General features: G+C 36.1%; 1 protein-coding gene across 1 annotated transcript in view; it reads left to right on the forward strand.

The window, feature by feature from the left end:
* LOC148941332 (octopamine receptor beta-2R-like) overlaps nt 1-20,631 on the forward strand; it is a 219,701-nt gene that overhangs the window by 25,786 nt on the left and 173,284 nt on the right. The window lies entirely within an intron of this gene.

Raw genomic sequence — 20,631 nt, forward strand, 5'->3', positions numbered from 1 at the left:
ACAAGGTACACCATAACCAAACACTACTGAAATATTCCAACTCTTGCATTTCAACGAAAGAAATTCAAAATGAACGTTGAAAAATCAAGAAAATGTAACTGTGACAAGGTAAACCACAACCAAACACTCCTGACATATTCCAACTCTTGCATTTCAACGAAAGAACATCAAAATGTCCTGTCAAAAATAACGACAATGTAACTGTGACACTGAAATATTCCAACTCTTGCATTTCAGCGGAAGAAATTCAAAATGAACTTTGAAAAATCAAGAAAATGTAACTGTGACAAGGTAAACCACAACCAAACACTACTGAAATATTCCAACTCTTGCATTTCAACGAAAGAAATTCAAAATGAACTTTGAAAAATAAAGAAAATGTAACTGTGACAATGTAAACCACGACCAAACATTACTGAAATATTCCAACTCTTGCATTTCAACGAAAGAAATTCAAAATGAACTTTGAAAAATCACGAAAATGTAACTGTGACAAGGTATACCATAACCATACACTGCTGAAATATTCCACCTCTTGCATTTCAACGAAAGAAATTCAAAATGAAATTTAAAAAATCAAGAAAATGTAAATTTGACAAGGTAAACCACAACCAAACACTACTGAAATATTCCAACTCTTGCATTTCAATGAAAGAAATTCAAAATGAACTTTTAAAAATCAAGAAAATGTAATTTTGACACGGTAAACCACCACCAAACACAACTGAAATATTCCAACTCTTGCATTTCAACGAAAGAAATTCAAAAAGAACTTTGAAAAATCAAGAAAATGTAACTTTGACAAGGTAAACCAAAACCAAACACTACTGAAATAATCCAACTCTTGCATTTCAACGAAAGAAATTCAAAATGAACTTTTAAAAATCAAGAAAATGTAACTGTGACAAGGTAAACCACAACCAAACACTACTGAAATATACCAACTCTTGCATTTCAGCTAACTAAATTAAAAATTAACTTTTAAAAATCAAGAAAATGTAACTGTGAAAAGTTAAATAACAACCAAACAATAATTAAATATACAACTATTGCATTTCAACGAAAGAAATTCAAAATGAACTTTGAAAAATAAAGAAAATGTAACTGTGACAGGGTAAACCACAACCAAACACTACTGAAATATTCCAACTCTTGCATTTCAACGAAAGAAATTCAAAATGAACTTTGAAAAATCAAGAAAATGTAACTGTGACAAGGTAAACCAAAACCAAACACTACTGAAATATTCCAACTCTTGCATTTAAACGAATGAAATTCAAAATGAACTTTTGAACATCTTCAAAATGTAACTTTGACATTGTAAACCACAACCAAACACTAGTGAAATATTCCAACTCTTGCATTTCAATGAAAGAAATTCAAATTTATCTTTGCAAAAACATGATGTTGTATCTTTGTCAAGGTATATCGTAACAAATCCATCCTGAAAATTACCATCTCCTGACTCTCTACTAAAGTATATCAAAATGACCTGTGTTTATTATTTTACATTTAACTGGATCAAGTTACTACACACCACAACCAAACTGAACTATTCCAACTCGTGCATTTCATCGACCGAACTTAAAAATGAACTTTGAAAAATCAAGAAAATGTAACTGTGACAAGGTAAACCACAACCAAACACTACTGAAATATTCCAACTCTTGCATTTCAACTAAAGAAATACACACTGAACTTTGAAAAATCAAGAACATGGAAATGTTAGGAGGGCAACAAAAAACCCACACTACTGACATATACCAACTCTTGCATTTCAGCGAAAGAAATTCAAAATGAACTTTGAAAAATCAAGAAAATGTAACTGTGACATGGTAAACCACAACCAAACACTACTGAAATATTCCAACTCTTACATGTCAACTAAAGAAAAACAAACTCAAAATAGAAAAATCAAGAAACTGTAACTGTGACAATTTAAACCAAATAAAAACACTACTGAAATATTCCAACTCTTGCATTTCAGCGAAAGAAATTCAAAATGAACTTTGAAAAATCAAGAAAATGTAACTGTGACAAGGTAAACCACAACCATACACTACTGAAATATTCCCACTCTTGCATTTCAATGAAAGAAATTCAAAATGAACTTTGAAAAATCAAGAAAATGTAACTGTGACAAGGTAAACCACAACCAAACACTACTGAAATATTCCAACTCTTGCATTTCAACGACAGAAATTCAAAATGAACTTTGAAAAATCAAGAAAATGTAACTGTGACAAGGTAAACCACAACCAACCACTAAAGAAATATTACAACTCTTGTATTTCAACGAAAGAAATTCAAAATTAACTTGGAAAAATCAAGAAAATGTAACTGTGACAAGGTAAAACTGAGTCTCTCAATCCCCGTAAAGCTCTTTTAAAAGATACAAAAACTACTTATTTAACACAAAAATTTAGTTTTTAATGACCACCAAGTAAAGAAAAAACACATGGAATCAGGCAACTGAGTCTCTCAAACCCCTTAAAGCTCTTTTAAAAGATACAAAAACTACTTATTTAACACAAAAATTTCTTTTTTAATGACCATCAAGTAAAGTAAAATCACACGGAATTAGGCAACAGAGTCTCTCAAACACTGAAGATATCTATAAAAATATAAAAAAAATCACACACAAGTAAAGAAAAACCACACGGAATCAGGCAACTGAGTCTCTCAAACCCCTTAAAGCTCTTTTAAAAGATACAAAAACTACTTATTTAACACAAAAATTTCATTTTTAATGACCACCAAGTAAAGGAAAACCACACGGAATCATGCAACTGAGTCTCTCAAACCCCTTAAAGCTCTTTTAAAAGATACAAAAACTACTGATTTAACACAAAAATTTCGTTTTTAATTACCACCAAGTAAAGAAAAACCACACGGAATTAGGCGACTGAGTCTCTCAAACCCCTTAAAGCTCTTTTAATAGATACAAAAACTACTGATTTAACACAAAAATTTAGTTTTTAATGACCATGAAGTAAAGGAAAACCACACGGAATAAGGCAACTGAGTCTCTCAAACTCTGTAAAGCTCTTTTAAAAGATACAACAAATGACCACCAAGTAAAGAAAAACCACACGGAATCAGGCAACTGAGTCTCTCAAACCCCTTAAAGCTCTTTTAAAAGATACAGAAACTACTGATTTAACACAAAAATTTCGTTTTTAATGATCACCAAGTAAAGAAAAACCACATGGAATCCGGCAACTGAGTCTCTCAATCCCCGTAAAGCTCTTTTAAAAGATACAAAAACTACTTATTTAACACAAAAACTTCGTTTTTAATAACCACCAAGTAAAGAAAAACCACACGGAATTAGGCAACTGAGTCTCTCGAACCCTGTAAAGCTCTTTTAAAAGATACAAAAACTACTGATTTAACACAAAAATTTCGTTTTTAATGACCACCAAGTAAAGTAAAACCACACGGAATCCGGCAACTGAGTCTCTCAATCCCCGTAAAGCTCTTTTAAAAGATACAAAAACTACTTATTTAACATAAAAATTTCGTTTTTAATGACAACCAAGTAAAGCAAAACCAAACGGAATTAGGCAACTGAGTCTCTCAACCCCTGTAAAGCTCTTTTAAAAGAAACAAAAACTACTTATTTAACACAAAAATTTCGTTTTTAATGACCATCAAGTAAAGAAAAACCACACTGAATTAGGCAACTGAGTCTCTCAAACCCTGTAAAGCTCTTTTAAAAGATACAACATATGACCACCTAGTAAAGAAAAACCATACGGAATCAGGCAACTGAGTCTCTCAATCCCCGTAAAGCTCTTTTAAAAGATACCACAAATGACCACCAAGGTTCTTTTTTAATGACCACCACGGAAAGAAAAACCACATGGAATCCGGCAACTGAGTCTCTCAATGCCCGTAAAGCTCTTTTAAAAGATACAAAAACTACTTATTTAACACAAAAATTTCGTTTTTAATGACCACCAAGTAAAGAAAAACCACACGGAGTCAGGCAACTGAGTCTCTCAAACCCCTTAAAGCTCTTTTAAAAGATACAAAAACTACTTATTTAACACAAAAATTTTGTTTTTGATGACCATCAAGTAAAGAAAAACCAAACGGAATTAGGCAACTGAGTCTCTCAAACCCTGTAAAGCTCTTTTAAAAGATACAACAAATGACCACCAAGTTTCGTTTTTAATGACCACCAAGTAAAGAAAAACCACATGGAATCCGGCAACTGAGTCTCTCAATCCCCTTAAAGCTCTTTTAAAAGATACAAAAACTACTTATTTAACACAAAAATTTCGTTTTTTATGAACACCAATTAAATAAAAATCACACTTAATTAGTCAACTGAGTCTCTCAAACACTTTAATTATATTTAAAAATATAAAAAACATGAAAAAAATGTTTCTTTTTTAATGACCACCAAGTAAAGAAAAACCACATGGAATCCGGCAACTGAGTCTCTCAATCCCCGTAAAGCTCTTTTAAAAGATACAAAAACTACTTATTTAACACAAAAATTTCGTTTTTAATGACCATCAAGTAAAGAAAAATCACACAAACAACAAAAGTACGAAGAACAACAGGGAAATCTTTTTGTAAGACAGTGGAGCTAATTTGAATGAATATTTCGGCCCTATGTCCAAGGGCCGTCCTCAGCAAGACAAAAATATATATAAGAAAAAAGACTCACAACAACATGGGATCAATAAAAACCAAAAAACCAAAAAAGTGGAAATTTTTTTTTTTTTCAAAACAGTCCAAGCATCATTACTTCAGCGAAGTTCAACCAGGACTCAGGTTGAACTTCGCTGAAGTAATGATGCTTGGACTGTTTTGAAAAAAAAAAAAAAAATTTCCACTTTTTTGGTTTTTTGGTTTTTATTGATCCCATGTTGTTGTGAGTCTTTTTTCTTATATATATTTTTGTCTTGCTGAGGACGGCCCTTGGACATAGGGCCGAAATATTCATTCAAATTAGCTCCACTGTCTTACAAAAAGATTTCCCTGTTGTTCTTCGTACTTTTGTTGTTTGTGATGGAAAGGCAGTGTGGTCTTCGTCGCTATTTTAGAAAAATCACACGGAATTAGGCAACTGAGTCTCTCAAACCCTGTAAAGCTCTTTTAAAAGATACAAAAACTACTTATTTTAACACAAAATACAAGCAAGCAAATAACATGGGGAGTCCTATACACGCAAGCAAATAACTGAGTTATTTTTATGTCACAATTTTTCAACTTAAAATCATTCTAATTATAGCATTTCATTCCTCATTCTTTAATTACCCGTGAGGCATTCTTAAAAATCGCAATACCTTTACGCAAATATCTTTTCGCAAAAAATTCGCAAATCTCGTAAACTAAAGAAGTAATTACCCTTTTCAAAAACATTAGTCCTTCTATTAATGAACCCATGAAACGAAACCAGTCTGATAGCATCACACAATCTCGCTCCTAGTTCCAAAAATAGAATGGATGTAGCGTTCGTAGTAATAGGTTTAAAAACCTATTAGCCAAGTTTAAAAAAAAACAAAACAAACCTACTAATCAACTTACAGATGAATGACCACGGATTTAACCTAAAAAAAAACTTGTATATCATGAACTAGAAATCTATGTCAGAAAAACTTGTCCTTAAATTGCGTAAATCTCTTGGCAAAGGTGTAATGCCCCTGTAGAATAGGACTACCTACCAGAAAAACCTGTTTGGTACGGGGGCGTCGTAGAATAACATGATATTTCCTATATGTCTGTTAGAATAACATGGTATTTGCTATATGTCTGGGAGAATCCAGAAGGCGCATTCTACTTATATATATATATATATATATATATATATATATATATATATATATATATATATATATATATATATATATATATATATATATATATATATATATATATATATATATATATATATATATTTATATATATATGAGTTGGCTAGCTGTTACCTTTACATTTAATGTGAGTATTTGCTTTAGTTTTTGTTCGTTTTGGGTTTCCTTTAGTTATTGACAGTAACTTCTGGTCAACTTAAATTTGAACTATTACATGACTTCGTTTCTGATCGTCTCAGGTCTTCGTGAGGATTTTTACTTTTCTTTGGAAAAGTTTACTTTTTCAATAATAAAAAAATCAACCTTTGGTTGTTTTTATTGACAAATGTTTATTTTTGGTTGATATAATAAATGTTCTTTATAATATGGTCATTTTTAAAACATGGATGCATAGAGTGTCTCTATAATTAATTCAACATCCTCCTCAAGATTCCATGAAAGTTTCAACTTTATACACTTAGCCGTTCCTGAGGTACTGCAGATACTCCATTTTGACAGCTTGGATGCATATATTGTCTTTGGTTTATTACAGTATTCCATCAAGACCCTTGATTTTGTTCTACATCACCAGAAATTTCGACCTAATACTCCTTGCATTTCCTAGGACATTGCATATACACCCTTTTGACTATCTGGATGCACGTAGTGTCCTGCTTTCCAACCACTTGGCTGGTCACTTTCCAATCATTTTCGACTCTTAAAAAGGGCACTGTAACTTCCTATTTTTCCCATAAAATGAGCCCCATCCAATAGCTATACGACCGCCGGGGTATAACTTACAGCCCTTGCCCCCTAAGCTCTTGGCTTAACCCTGGAGGCACGGTTTTATGTTCTTTGGACTGCTTTTCAATAAAATGGCTATATCACAATTTCAATCAGATGCGTTTAGGGAAAAGAGGGCTACGGGAAAGAGGGGGGGGGGTAGCTGCCCTCCATCACTTTTGACTCTTAAAAGGGAACTAAAACTTTCAATTTCGAATCAAACAAGCATCCTCTGAAGTTTATACAAACACCACTTCCATAAAAACCTTGTATATTCCTGGGGCGTAACTTACAGCCCTTGTACCTGGGCTCTGGGGGACGGTTCATTCCTGGAAGCCTTTTTATATGATCTTTGGACTATTTTGAATAAAATGGCTATCTCAAAATTTCTATTGGATGCATTGGGAGAAAAGAGGACTTGGAGGGGGGGGGGGGGTAGTTTCCCTTAGGGGGGTTAGTTGCACTGTTGACTCTTAAAAAGGGCATTAGAACTTCTGAATTCAAATTTAATGAGCGGTCTCCAAAGTTTATACGAACTCCCCTTCCATAAAAATCTTATGTGTTGATAATTGGCAACTAGTATAACATATAGCCCTTGCCCTGGGGGCTGTAGGGAGGTTGTTATCCCCAAAGAAATAATTACTGGACATTTCAACTATGTTGAACAAAGTGACTATCTCAAAGTTTTGAGTGGTTGTGTTTAGGGAAGTTATTGGCCTGGGGGGGGGGCTGGTTGCCCTCCGATCACTTTTTATAGACAGAGCAATAGCCCTGCCTATGTAAAGAGTGACGTGGGCACAATTTTTTTTTTAGACAGGGCACTTGGTAGCGAAAGAAGTGGTCGTAGAAACATCGGAAAGGGTTCATTCCATTGGAAATTGAAAGGGCTAGTACCGTTTTTAATATTCTAAGTGATTGGAGACTCATTGGATTGGAAATAAAATGTTCTAATGTCCTTTTTAAGAGTCAAAGTGATCATGGGAAAGCCCCCCCTAGTCGTGTTTTCCCGAAATGCATCCAATAGAAATTTTGAGATAGCTGTTTGTTCAAAAATAGTCCAAAGGTCATATAACAAGGCCTTTGGGGTTGACAGAAACCCAGAGAATTTAGGGTAAGGGTTGTAAGCTATGCACCAGAGGCATTTATGGTTTTTATGGGTGAAATGGTCATGGGAAATTAAGAACATGCTCATTTGCTAGTAAATGTATAGTTCTAGTTCCCTTTTCAGAGTCAAACATGATGGAGAGCAACTAGCCCCCCTCCCTGAAATCCTGTTTTCCCGAAACGCATTCAACTGAAATTGTGAGGTAGCCATTTTGTTACCAATAGTCCAAAAATCATATAATAATGGCTTTAGGGTGGACACAATCCCTCAGAGTCCATGGGCAAAGGTTATAAGTTACGCCCTGGGACATGTAAGGTTTTTATGGAACGAGTGGTCGGATAAACTTTGGATCGAATGGAGCTAATTCGATTGGAAGTCCGAAGTTTTAGTGCCCAAGTTAAGAGTCAAAAGTAAATGGAGGGCAGTCAGCCCGCCCCCCAAGCCTATTATTCCACCAAACACAACTGATCGAAATTTTAAGAGAGCTATTTTGTTCAGCATTGTTGAAAAGTCCAGTAATTATGTCTTTGGTGGTATCAACCTCCTCACAGTCCTCATGACAAGGACTATAAGCTAGGAAATTGGTTCATTGTTTACAATTATTATATGTTATCGAGAAAGGTATGGATGTTTGAACTTTACTTTCCTAGAAGACAATGAGCACTCAGGTTAGCCTTTCAGAGAATATTGAAGGGATTGTTCAACTAAATTAAAACACGTTATGTGCAAACGGATTGTCAAAAGGCTGTAACACAGGAATAACTGAGTATTTTAATTCGGAAAACTCAGGAAACGACAAGGGAGATGATCAAAAAGGCAATATTTGCATGCTATCAATACTGCTACAATTACCACCACTACTACTGACACACTACTCCATTTACAGTATTGAGGGAAAATTTGAACTAAATCAAAAGACACTACGCGTGTTTACATTGTCAAAAAAGCATATCTCAAGAATTGATGTGGGTATTAAGTTGGAACATTTAGAGAATGCCTATAAGGGATGATCATCTCACCAAAATTCAATATGTGCACACTACTGCTAATATTACTGTTACTGCTATATTTACTATTACTAGTTCTTCTTCTACTACTTCTATTGCAGCTACTTATAAGGCTAAGAGCATTGAGATGAAAATTTCAAGAAGTATATGAAGATACAGGCTATCATATGGACATATCAGTAACGTCGTGGCAATGGCTAATTGTACTAAATTGAAACTTCTAGGACTTGATGAGATGGGATGTTCTACTGACCAAAAGGCAATATGTCAGCTGCTAGTAGTACTACTTCTATTCAATGCCCTAATGCCCTTAGCGTTAATAGCATTAGTAGTATTACTAGTAATATCAATACCACTACTGTGGCTACTATTACAACTATGCCTAAGGATATGAAGATGAACTGAATCACAACAGGCCGTCTGTATGCAGGTCGTCAAAAGTGTGTAACAGAAATATCTTAGGAGCAGTTTGGTGTGTAAATTTGAAACTAATTTTTGAAACTAGTTGAAACTAAAGTTGAAACTAGTTGAAACTAAATTTAATATTTCCATCCTAATACTACTGCTTCTACTCACGCTACTGTTACTATTATATCTACTTTTATTACTACTGCTGCCACTAAAGCTTAGGCTACTAATAATAACTCTACTGCTACTAATACTACTACTGCTATTAAGACTAAGGGTATTAAGGCGAAAACTTAGTATATACAGAAACACAATGGAACTAATTTGAAACACACCATGGTCGTTCGATTTTGTTGATAGAAGATCTTTAGCAAAGGTCGTATCCTTGTATGGTAGGCTATACTAGATAAATACATTAAAGTGATTAGTGCTATGTACGAGAATAACACTGCTGCGGTTCAGGTAGGAAATGAGGTTAGCAGCTGGTTTTGTATTAAATCAAGAGTTCAGCAGAGTTGTATTCTATCCCCCTATACATAAATTATTTTGATGGACTTTGTCTTAAACAGCACAGGAAAGGCAATGGGAGACCACGGAATCAAATGGGGAGGAAAAACTGTCCTGGACTTAGATTATGCTGATGAATTAAGCATCCAAGACGAAATTACGAGTAAAATGAATGAACTTTTAGAGGTACTAAGAGTTTATTGTGCTAGAATAGGTTTGAAAATTAGTGTTAAGAATGCTAAGTCACCAAGGCTAGGAACAAGTGAAGATGAAAGGGGACGTTGGGAAAGTAAAAGATTGATCAGGTGGGCAGCTTCACTTACCTTGGTAGTATTATTGGTAAAGACGGTGGGAGCAGTGAAGATGTTAAAAGTGGAATAGCCAATGCTCAAGGTGTTTTTTCACAGTTAAAAAAAAGATTGGAAGAATAGGTAGATAAGTCTGCAAACCAAGATTAGAATATTGGAAACTACAGTGATGACAGTGGTCAAATATGGCTCAGGAGCATGGTTGCTCCAAAAAGGGATGAAGATTTGCCAGATGTTTCCCAGAGAAATTGCTTACGGATTGTACTGGGTATTTCAAACAGTAGGCTGTACGAGAAAGTGGTTCAATCCCACTTTCTAGGGCTATAGTGAAAGAAAGAATTAGATGGCCAGGGCTCTTTCTGCGAATGAAGGATGACAGATTGCCGAAGATTGTCCTTTTCGGCCAATCGTTTAGGGCTAAACGGAAAGCAGGTCGTCCTCGTCTGGGGTGGGAGGATGTCATAAAGAAAGATTAAAGGAAATTGGAACTTCCTGGGAGGGTGTAAAAGGGAGGTTTTGAATAGAATGGGATGGAGGAGGAGCGTGCGTAGCTTTGTTGGAATCAGGCGGCTTGGTGCCGCGGTGAGTTGTTGTTAGTAGTAGTATACCCACGCAGGTTGTCAAGTGGACGCATCAGATATGCTTCAGGAACGGTTAATGTTATTAAGCTGAAACTTTCAGAATGTGTTGAAGGGGATGTTGAAGAAACCAAAGGTGATATGCGCATACTGCTACTAATGCTGTTGCAACTATTGCTACAGCGCATGCTAGGGATATTAAGGTGAAATTTTAAGGAACATTTAGGCGGATGTTGCACTAAATCAAAACGAACTATGAGCATGTGGACTTTCAAAAGGTAACAAAGCAGTATCAGAAGAACAATTTATATTATTAAGTTAGACCTTTAAGGGTAAGTTGCGGGAGATTTTGAACTTGCCAGAAGGAGCTGTGTGTATACTTTTAATACTACCACTACAGTTACTGTAACTAATGAAGCTAAGGGTACTAAGGGGAAACTGTTGAGGAGCATTTATGAGGCCATCAAATTAAACAAAAAACTGTATGGATGCAGGTTTTCAAAAGGGCATATAAGCAATACCATAGGCAGCACCACTCTATAATAGCTAGAAATATCATTGAAAATTTTAATGAGCTAATTCGATTCAAAGTTAAAAGTTCTTGTGTCCTTTCTAAGAGTAAAAAGAGATTGGATGGTAAGCAACCGTTCTCTCAAGCCCATTCATTTTCCAAACGCATCGAGTCAAAATTTTGAGACTGTCATTTTGTTTAGCATAGTAGAACGGTCCAACAACTATGTCTTTAGGGATGATGGGCGTGTCAACAACCACACTTATGCAATTTGTCCATTGCTCTTTAAAAATAAATGTTGCATTAAACTAAATTAAAAGGCATTGTATTTATGGTTGCTAGTAAGACATCTCAGCAATATATCGCGAACGAGGGTGGGTGTTAAGTTGAAACTTTTGGGGCTACTACTGTTACTACCTCTGCTGTTATAATTTAAATAAATAAGAAGAGTGTAAGTGTATCCAGGTTGTCAAAAAAACGTGGATATAATCTCTTGGGAATGATATTAAGTTTGATTTTTCAGGTAAACTTCAGAAGTTATAAAATTAGATTAAAAAGACCTGTTTGTGACAGGATTGTTAAAAATTTTTCTCCAACAAACAAACCCAAACTGTGCATTCTTATAGAAAAAAAAGAAAAGATATAAAGTTTTTTTTTTTTCCATGAAAAAGACTATAAAAAAAGAACAGAAATTAATTAAAAAACTTTTTTCCACAAAACAAGTTTTTCAAAAAAAAGTAAAGAGCAATATTAGGTCTTAAATAAACATATTTGAAGTCAAATTGTCTTCCAAGTGTAAAACTACTACAAATCATTATCAATAGATAAATGAAACTAAAAACGAACAGAAATTATAATAAATAGCTGAGTCAAACTCAAAAGGAGCAGAAATTACAATGAGCAGGGCTGATAACCACCATGCCTTCTCAAGACCTGAATATAATTTGTGCTTTATTGAAAACAAAATACGTTTTAATTTTTTGCTTTCATAAATTAAAAATTGTCAAAACTTTAAGAAATAAATATTAGTAGCCTGTAGCTCAATTAAACTGACAATCCACCGTCATTTGTTTTCTTGTTGTTGTTTTTTCAGTAAAGGGCAAAAAATAGTGTTTTTAAATTAATGACTCTTAAAAAGGGCACTAGAACTTCCAATTTCCAATCGAATAAGCCCCTTTCAAAGTTTTTACGAGAACCCCTTTTATAAAATGGGCCTTGATCTGAAAATAGAAATAAATAAATACAACATTGTACCCACATAGTTCTTTACTTAGGCAGCGCTATTGCGCTACTTATGAACAAACAATAAACATTAGCAAGGCTATTTTTTAGAAATTTGAGGATCGTGTAGGCTAGAAGGCAATGGGAGAAAGAGGAAGGTTTTGCTTTGAGCGTGGTCATGGCTCTCGGCGGTCCTGACTAGGGGACAATCAATATGAAAGTGGATCAAGACCAAAAAAAGCAAGTAATTTCGAGTTTATTTTGAATATAGGCTCCAAAAGTTCAGTGACTAAAATTTAGTCCCCCTATTTTGGTTATTAATTTAAAAAACTTGTTCCACAAAACAAGTTTTTCAAAGAAAAGTAAAGAGCTCCATTCTTAAAACACAAAATATTAGAAGGAACAAAAATTATCTCTGAGAAAGGAAGTACATATCTCCTCTATGTTAGATCCTATCTTCTTTTAAAACTCAATTTCATCTATGGCCTCCCTCATTTAGACCAAAATTGCTAAAATAACATCCCTGAGGATGTCTTCAAATAAAGTAGGCCCATAAATAATCCATTGTGTCCACTCATCGAGGAAAAACCATCCTGGCTTTAAGCCCGTAACTATCATTGAGAAACTAGTTCACCAGATGTTTCCCCTAAAGTTGAGGGGAGCCAGATACCTTATGTTAATTGAAGTTTCTTGTATCTGATAGGAACCACTTAGTAGGACCATCCTTTTCATTTCAGTTGGTTAGATAAAGTTTTTTGGCCAACTTAAAATTTGACATCAAGGATACGAAAGAAATGCGTGGTCTCGTTAGTAACTAAGTCCTAGAAATTTATTATTGAACATGGCAAGACGGGAAATTAGGATCTAGGTTTATCTTTTTGTCAAGGAAATGAAAACAAGAGACTGATTGCTATTGAAAAAATACTTTTGAGTAGATAGAAGATCTAAAGCCGAATTAACCAATCATGACTAGGATGCAAAAAAAAAATTAAATTGAAAAAAAAAAGGATTGTTTTTGTAAAAAATAATGTTCTGGATGATAAATATCCTTCATGAGATTGGATGAGTTTTATTTCCAAAGGATTTTAGAACTGAAATGGTTTTGAAGTGACTTGTTTCCAGATGCTTCCTAGTGTTCAGTTCTTCCTTATATTGATTTAAAAAAAAAACTATTTTTTCCCTGATGGAAATAGAGAGTGAAGCTGAAGCTAAAAAAAATAAATAAATATTGCTTCACTGTCTACCTTACACATACCGATAAAACTAGTGCAAATAAACCAACCGATGATATTTCCCTATGTCTATTTGATTAGAGAAAACAAGTGTTTTACTGAAAACACAAGTGAGTGTGTAGCCTGATTATCATTTGTTCCAATATTGCTCTAATGAAAAGTTCTTTCATCTTATATTCCACGCATGTGACCTGAAGACCTTCATGATTTCTATCTATGAAGATCTATTTTATGTTTGGGTAGAAATTTTTCATTCCATATGAACTGGTAAATTGCGCTCACTATCTGCTTTAGATGCGTCTTTTTGGGTTGCAATACAAAGAACAAATACCACAAAATTGGGCAAGCATAATTATTCACGTACTTAGACTTCAGGTGTACAATCAGACCTCTTCTATATCCTTGTCTTTTAAGTTTTAATGTTGCTCCTTACTTCCACTAGATTTTGTTTTAGTTACTCTAAGTAAAATGTCCTAGCTTCGAAGATAAACTTTTTAGAAATCAAACAACTTTGAATATTGATAGAAACGTATTTCCTCTTCGGAAACCCAAGCAAAATTTCCGCATCTCTCATAAGTCTTTGTGAAACAATACCGTAAATCCTAATTTCTGAAAACGGAAATTCACATTTTTAAAAAAATTTGGGATTAACGTTATAATATATTTTAGACGTTTAATGCCATGTAAGGTAAGAAAGAAAACATGCATTCTTCTTTTTCAAAAATGAAATGCACAATAAGGAATAATTTCTAAAGTAGTCATCGCGCATCGATTTTCTTGGATCCTAGAAGTAACGGTTTTTTTTAAACATGGTTTTCAAGGTTTTCAAAACCTAAGGAAAATTTCTGTATCTCTCATAAATTTTCGTGAAATTATACCGTATAACCTGATTTTGAAACGTAGAAGTTTCAGTTATTTTTAATGGGCCACTTGATACCAACACAACTTTACTCCTTCATCGTCTAGATAATTCAATTTTGACTTCCTGGTACCAGTAAATGCCCCAATGAGAAGGGCATTCGAAAAATACATGAAATTTCTGTCAACAAGGTAATGGCAACCGTGTTCTACGACTATGAAGGAGTTGTATTTGTGGACTTTTTATAAGGCTGAAGAACTAGCACTGGAGCCTATTATGTAAAAATTTTGAGGAAATTTTGAGCAGAATTAGCTAAAAAGTGTCCTTGAGAGCTCCATCGTGGAGTCCTCTTCCATCACTCCTCAGCACATTCTTCACACGCTAAAAAAGAACTTTTTAGAGAATTTCGGTGGGAGTTGGTGCCATATCCACCCTATAGAACAGACTTAGTACCGTCTGATTGTTTTGTGCCCCAGCTTTTCCGCTTGAGAAATGGCACCAAAAGTACCATTTTTAGTGCCATGTGGCACTTGCAGATTGCAAAACTTGTAAAGAGAACGCAGATATGAGCAAAAGCTTTTAATGAGTCATTAAATTCTCTCGATCATTTTCTGGTAATCCGCTAGCCCTAGTAGAAAAAAAAATGATTTTCCAAAAACCCATGCACAAAAAGTGATTTTCCTTGTTGTTCAAGGTGGAGGACTGTAATTCTCCTATACATGTTTTCGACCATACTGATTCCAATGGTGCATTTTTCGTAGCGATCTGGTGCCATTTTCGAGGGTTTAAGGCACTTTTTCTAAATTTACATATTTTTTTTCAATAAATTTTTGCTTTTAAAATTAACTGAAATAATAGTTACAATTCCGGAATGAGTGTCAAACGGCATTTTTTTTTATTTGGCATTTTTTTTTTCTTCAAAAAGTGAGTTTTCAATTTTAGTTATTATGAGCTGTGATTCGACGTTTGCTAGGTTGCAGTTACTGCTTCAACCATGATGGAACCTGCATATGGTAGAATTTATAAAAAGCACGTAGATATGAGCAATAGCTTTTAAAATGAGCCATTAAACATCTCTCTATGATGGTTTGGTAGCCTGATAGCCCTCCTAATGTTGCAGCAGCCTGCTGGGGAGCAGAAGATTTATGAAATTTACTAAGGGAGCTGGAAGGGGGCATACGGGATTAGTGATTGAAAACCTACAGTTGAGGGTTTAAGACCATAAATATTACAATGATGCTGTTTTATACTTCCAAGCTTTTCTACTTGAAAAATGGAAAAAAAAAGTGTCGTTTATAGTGTCATATGGCCCTTACAGAATGCAGAACTGATAAAAAGCACGTAGATACGAGCAAAAGTTCTCAAATGATCCACTAAACATCTCTCTATGAAGCACTGGCGACCTAATAGCCCCATTTTTAGCAATTGAAACATGACACCGAAGGTGCCATTTTTAGGGTCATTTGGAACTTGTAGATAGTGAATTTTCTACAAGAAATGTAGATATGAGCAACAGCTTTTATATGAGCAATTAAACATCTCTCTACCATGTTTTGGTGGCCCGCTAGCCCCACCACATGGGAAATGGCACCAAAAGTGACATTTTTAGCACCATATGGAACTTGCAGATGATGGAACTTATAAGAAGCACGTAGATATGAGCAACGAATTTTAAATAAGCCATTAAATACCTCTCAATGATGTTCTGATAACCTGCTAGTCCTGGTAGAAAAAAGAAGAAAACAAAAGAGAGACATCAGCGCTAACCATGCAAAATGTGTTTTTCCTTGCTATTCAAATTGGAGGACTGTAATTATCCTATACAAGGCTATCGACCATTCAGGCTTTTTTTACGAAATGACTATATATTTTTTCATGCAATTGACTTTTACTTTTTAGATTACAAGAAATAATAGTTACCATTCCTGAATTAGTGTCAGATGGTAATTCTTTTTCTCATGATGCAGTTTTTTTCAAACGTGTTTTTCAACTTTTGGTTACTAGTAGTGGGGGGGGTGCTACTCCCATTGCCCACCCCTGCTGCCACCTACAACTTTTTTTTACATAATTTATTCAAGGATTATCGATCGAGTCTAATGTGGGTGTGTCAAGGTCAATCGATCTGTTGTTGTTTGGCCACATGCGAATGACACGAGGGGTGATGTACATACTCGATGGGTTAATTATTGATTCAAGGATTATCGATCGAGTCTAATGTGGGTGTGTCAAGGTCAATCGATCTGTTTTTGTTTGGACACATGCGAATGACACGAGGGATGATTTACATAATCGATGGGGGAATTATTGATTCACAAGCATGGCACCTGTGAACTTGATTTACATAATCGCTAGGGGAAATTATTGATTCACGAAGGGGAGAATTAGGAAACATTAAGGCTTCTTTAATCTTAGGTCTGAAGAAGGGGGAATTAAGAAACAAACATGGCTTAATTGTTTTTTGTTTATCTTAACCTGAGAAATAGCACCTGTGAACTTGATTTACATAATCGCTAGGGGAAATTATTGATTCACGAAGGGGAGAATTAAGAAATATTAAGGCTTCTTTAATCTTAGGTCTGAGGGATAAACATTCTTTAGGACAGAGAGAAAAATTAATATTCTATTTTTAAATAGGGCTTCATTGATCTTTAGTGTCAGGAATCATAATTGACATCACAGGTTATCTTGGAATTATGCGGGAGTCTAAAGAGATAGAAATTCTATTTTTAAATACGGCTTCACGGAGCTTTAAGTCGGAGAGATAAATTGATATTCTAACGAAACCCTAATAGTTTAGCTAGGAAAATTTATGAGATGAAGAGATTAACGTAGGAAAGGGTTTCCTAGAAATTTGAAATGCGTTAGCGCAGAGATGCCATACAAAAGGAACACGCTGAAATTACGTTTATGGATTATTTGGGTGAAACCGTTTTATCTATTTTATGGGATTATTTTGGCGAAACAGTTTGAGCCATTTGAAAGAATATTTTAAGAAAGGTTTTAGAAGAGAATTTGAGGGTGAAACTCTGTGGTCATTATAATACACAAGTTCCATTTGAACAGTGTTGTGAGGTCCCCTACCCCAACCCCAAAGGGTTCCAATCCCCCACCCCAACCCCGAAGGAAGCCCCCCGGTACTCAAAGGCCCCCCAAGCTCCCAAAGGCCCTCCACCGGTCCCCAAAGGTCCCCCAGGCCCCCAACTGCCCCCCCCCGGACCCTCAAAGGCCCCCCCCAAGCTCCCAAAGGGCCACTGGCACCCCCAAAGGCCCACCCCAGACCCCCAAAGACCCTCCCCGGGCCCCCCAAAGGCCCATCGAGCTCCCAAAAGACCAACAGGGTCCCAAAGACCCTCCACCGGTCCCCAAATGCCCCCCAGGCTCCCAACTGGCCCCCCGGACCCCCAAAGGCCCTCCCCCGGTCCCCAAAGGTCCACCGGGCTCCCAAAGGACCAAACGGTCCTCAAGTGCCCCCCCGACCCCCCAAAGCCCACCCTGTGCCCCAAAGGCCCTCCCCCGGGATCCCAAAGGTCCACCACCCGTCCCCACAGGCCCATCCCACACCCCCAAGCCCAACCGGGTCCCAAAGTCCCACCCCTCGTCCCCAACTGCCGCTCCGGACCCCCAAACGCCCTCCTCAGACCCTCAAAGACCCTTCCCTGGTCCTCAAAGGACCCTGGACTCCCAAAGGACCACCCGACCCTCAAGGGTCCCCCAAACACCCTCCCCGGGCCGTCATCGTTCGTTGATGTGTGTTGTCTGAAACCTATGATTTGGGATGTGTAGTTTGCTACTTCCGGCTTTTTCTGAGCTAAGGTTTCCTAGTAGTTCCTAGGTGAATGTTGTCTGAAACCAATAGTTTGGGTTGAGTAGTTTGCTTTTTCAGGCTTTTATGAGCTAGGTTTCTTAGCCTTTCGTTGGTGTGTGCTGACTGAAACTTATGATTTGGGATATGTAGTTTGCTATTTTTGACTTTTCTGAGTTGGATTTCTTAGTCTTTCATTGATGTGTAGGTTTCTTATCCTTTCATAGGTATGTGTTGTTAGAAAATTATGATTTGAGATGTTTAGTTTGCTATTTCAGGCTTTTCTGAGATAAGGCTTTCTAGTATTTCGTAGGTGAATGTTGTCTGAAACCAATAGTTTGGGATGAGTAGTTTGCTATTTTTGACTTTTCTGAGCTAGGTTTCTTAGTCTTCCTTTGGTGTGTGTTGACTGAAACCTGTGATTTGGGATGGTTAATTTGCTATTTTTGACATTTCTGAGCTAGATTTCTTAGCATATCATATGTGTGTCCTTTCATAAAATTATGATTTGGGAGGTGTAGTTTGCTTTTTGGACTTTTCAGAGCTAGGATTCTTAGTCACTCATAGGTGTTTGTTGTCTGAAACTTCGAGTTTAGGATGAGTAGTTGACTATTTCAGACTTTTCTGAGCTAAGGTTTCTTAGTATTTCGTAGGTGAATGCTGTCTGAAACTTATGATTTGGGATATGTAAATTACTATTTCGGGCTTTTTGAGTTGGATTTCTTAGTCTTTCATAGGTGTGTGGTGTCTGAAACCTATGATTTGGTATGTGTAGTTTGCTATTTTCGACTTTTCTGAGCTATGTTTCTTAGCCTTTCATGGGTATGTGTTGTTAGAACATTATGATTTGGGATGTGTAGTTTGCTATTTCAGGCTTTTCTGAGCTAAGTTTTTCTAGTATTTCGTAGGTGAATTTTGTCTGAAAGCAATAGTTTGGGATGAGTAGTTTGCTATTTTTGACTTTTCTGAGCTAGGTTTCTTAGTCTTTCGTTGGTGTGTGTTGTCTGAAACCTATGATTTGGGATATGTAGTTTGCTATTTTTGACTTTTCTGAGCTGGATTTCTTAGTCTTTCATAGGTGTGTGTTGTCTGAAACCTATGATTTGGGAGTGGTGGATTGCTACTTTTGACTTTTTTGAGCTGGATTTCTTAGCCTTTCATAGGTGTTTGTTGTCTGAAACCTATAGTTTGGGATGACTAGTTTGCTATTTTTGACTTTTCTGAGCTAGATTTCTTAGCCGTCCATAGGTGAGTGTTGTCTGAAACCTACGATTTGGGATATGTAATTTGCTATTTCTGACTTTTCATAACCGGATTTCTTAGTCTTTCGTAGGTGTGTGGTGACTGAAAACTATGATTTGGGATGTATGGGTTGCTATTTTTTGACTTTTCTGAGCAGGATTTCTTAGCCATTCATAGGTGTGTGTTGACTGGAACCTATGATTTGGGATGGTTAATTTGCTATTTTTGACTTTTCTTAGCTAGATTTCTTAGCCTTTCATAGGTGTGTCCTTTCAGAAAATTAAGATTTGGGAGGTATAGTTTGCTTTTTGGACTTTTCAGAGCTAGGATTCTTAGTCACTCATAGGTGTTTGTTGTCTGAAACTTCGAGTTTGGGATGTGTAGTTGGCTATTTCAGTCTTTTCTGAGCTAAGGTTTCTTAGTATTTCGTAGGTGAATGCTGTCTGAAACTTATGATTTGGGATATGTAAATTACTATTTCGGGCTTTTTGAGTTGGATTTCTTAGTCTTTCATAGGTGTGTGGTGTCTGAAACCTATGATTTGGGATGTGTAGTTTGCTATTTTCGACTTTTCTGAGCTACGTTGGTAGCTCACGTTACCTAACCTACGTTACCTACGTTACCTACGTTACCTAACCTAACCCTAGTTAGGTTAGGTTACCTAACCTAACCTGGGTTAGGTTAAGACCACTTAACCTAACCTAGTGGCCGGCCACTTAACCTAACCTAACCTAACCTAACCTAACCCTAGTTAGGTTAGGTAACCTAACCTAACCTGGGTTAGGTTAAGACCACTTATTGACCACCTTTAGCTTATGAGTCCGGGGGTGGGGGGATCCCACCGGCGGTGGGCCGTCAGTCTGTGATCCCGGGGGGTGTGGTGTCCGTCCGTGGTCAGCCTTCGGATCCGGGGCTCCCATTAGACGATTTAGGAAAAAGGTGATGCGGGAGGGTGAAGCTAGTTACCCTTCCAATTATTTTTGTTACTTAAAAGGATCACTAGAATCTTTTTCAATTAGAATGATCCCTCTCTCGACTGTTGTGTTTCGAGTTGGAGCACAAATCTTTTCAACCCCCAACTTTTATCGGTTTATTTATAAATTTCATAACTTAAAAACCTATCCCCCCGGTGCTGAAGAGTCCATTTTATCTCTAAATACATAGTTATTGTGGCTTTTAATTATGTTGAAGAAAATATCCATCTAAAAATTGATTAGACGATTTTGGAAAAATATTCACATTATGACGAGAACTTTCA

The sequence above is a fragment of the Artemia sp. Qi Xiang Cuo genome, chromosome 18 (genome assembly GCF_049724085.1).
Source record: "Artemia sp. Qi Xiang Cuo chromosome 18, ASM4972408v1, whole genome shotgun sequence".
NCBI lineage: Eukaryota > Metazoa > Arthropoda > Branchiopoda > Anostraca > Artemiidae > Artemia > Artemia sp. Qi Xiang Cuo.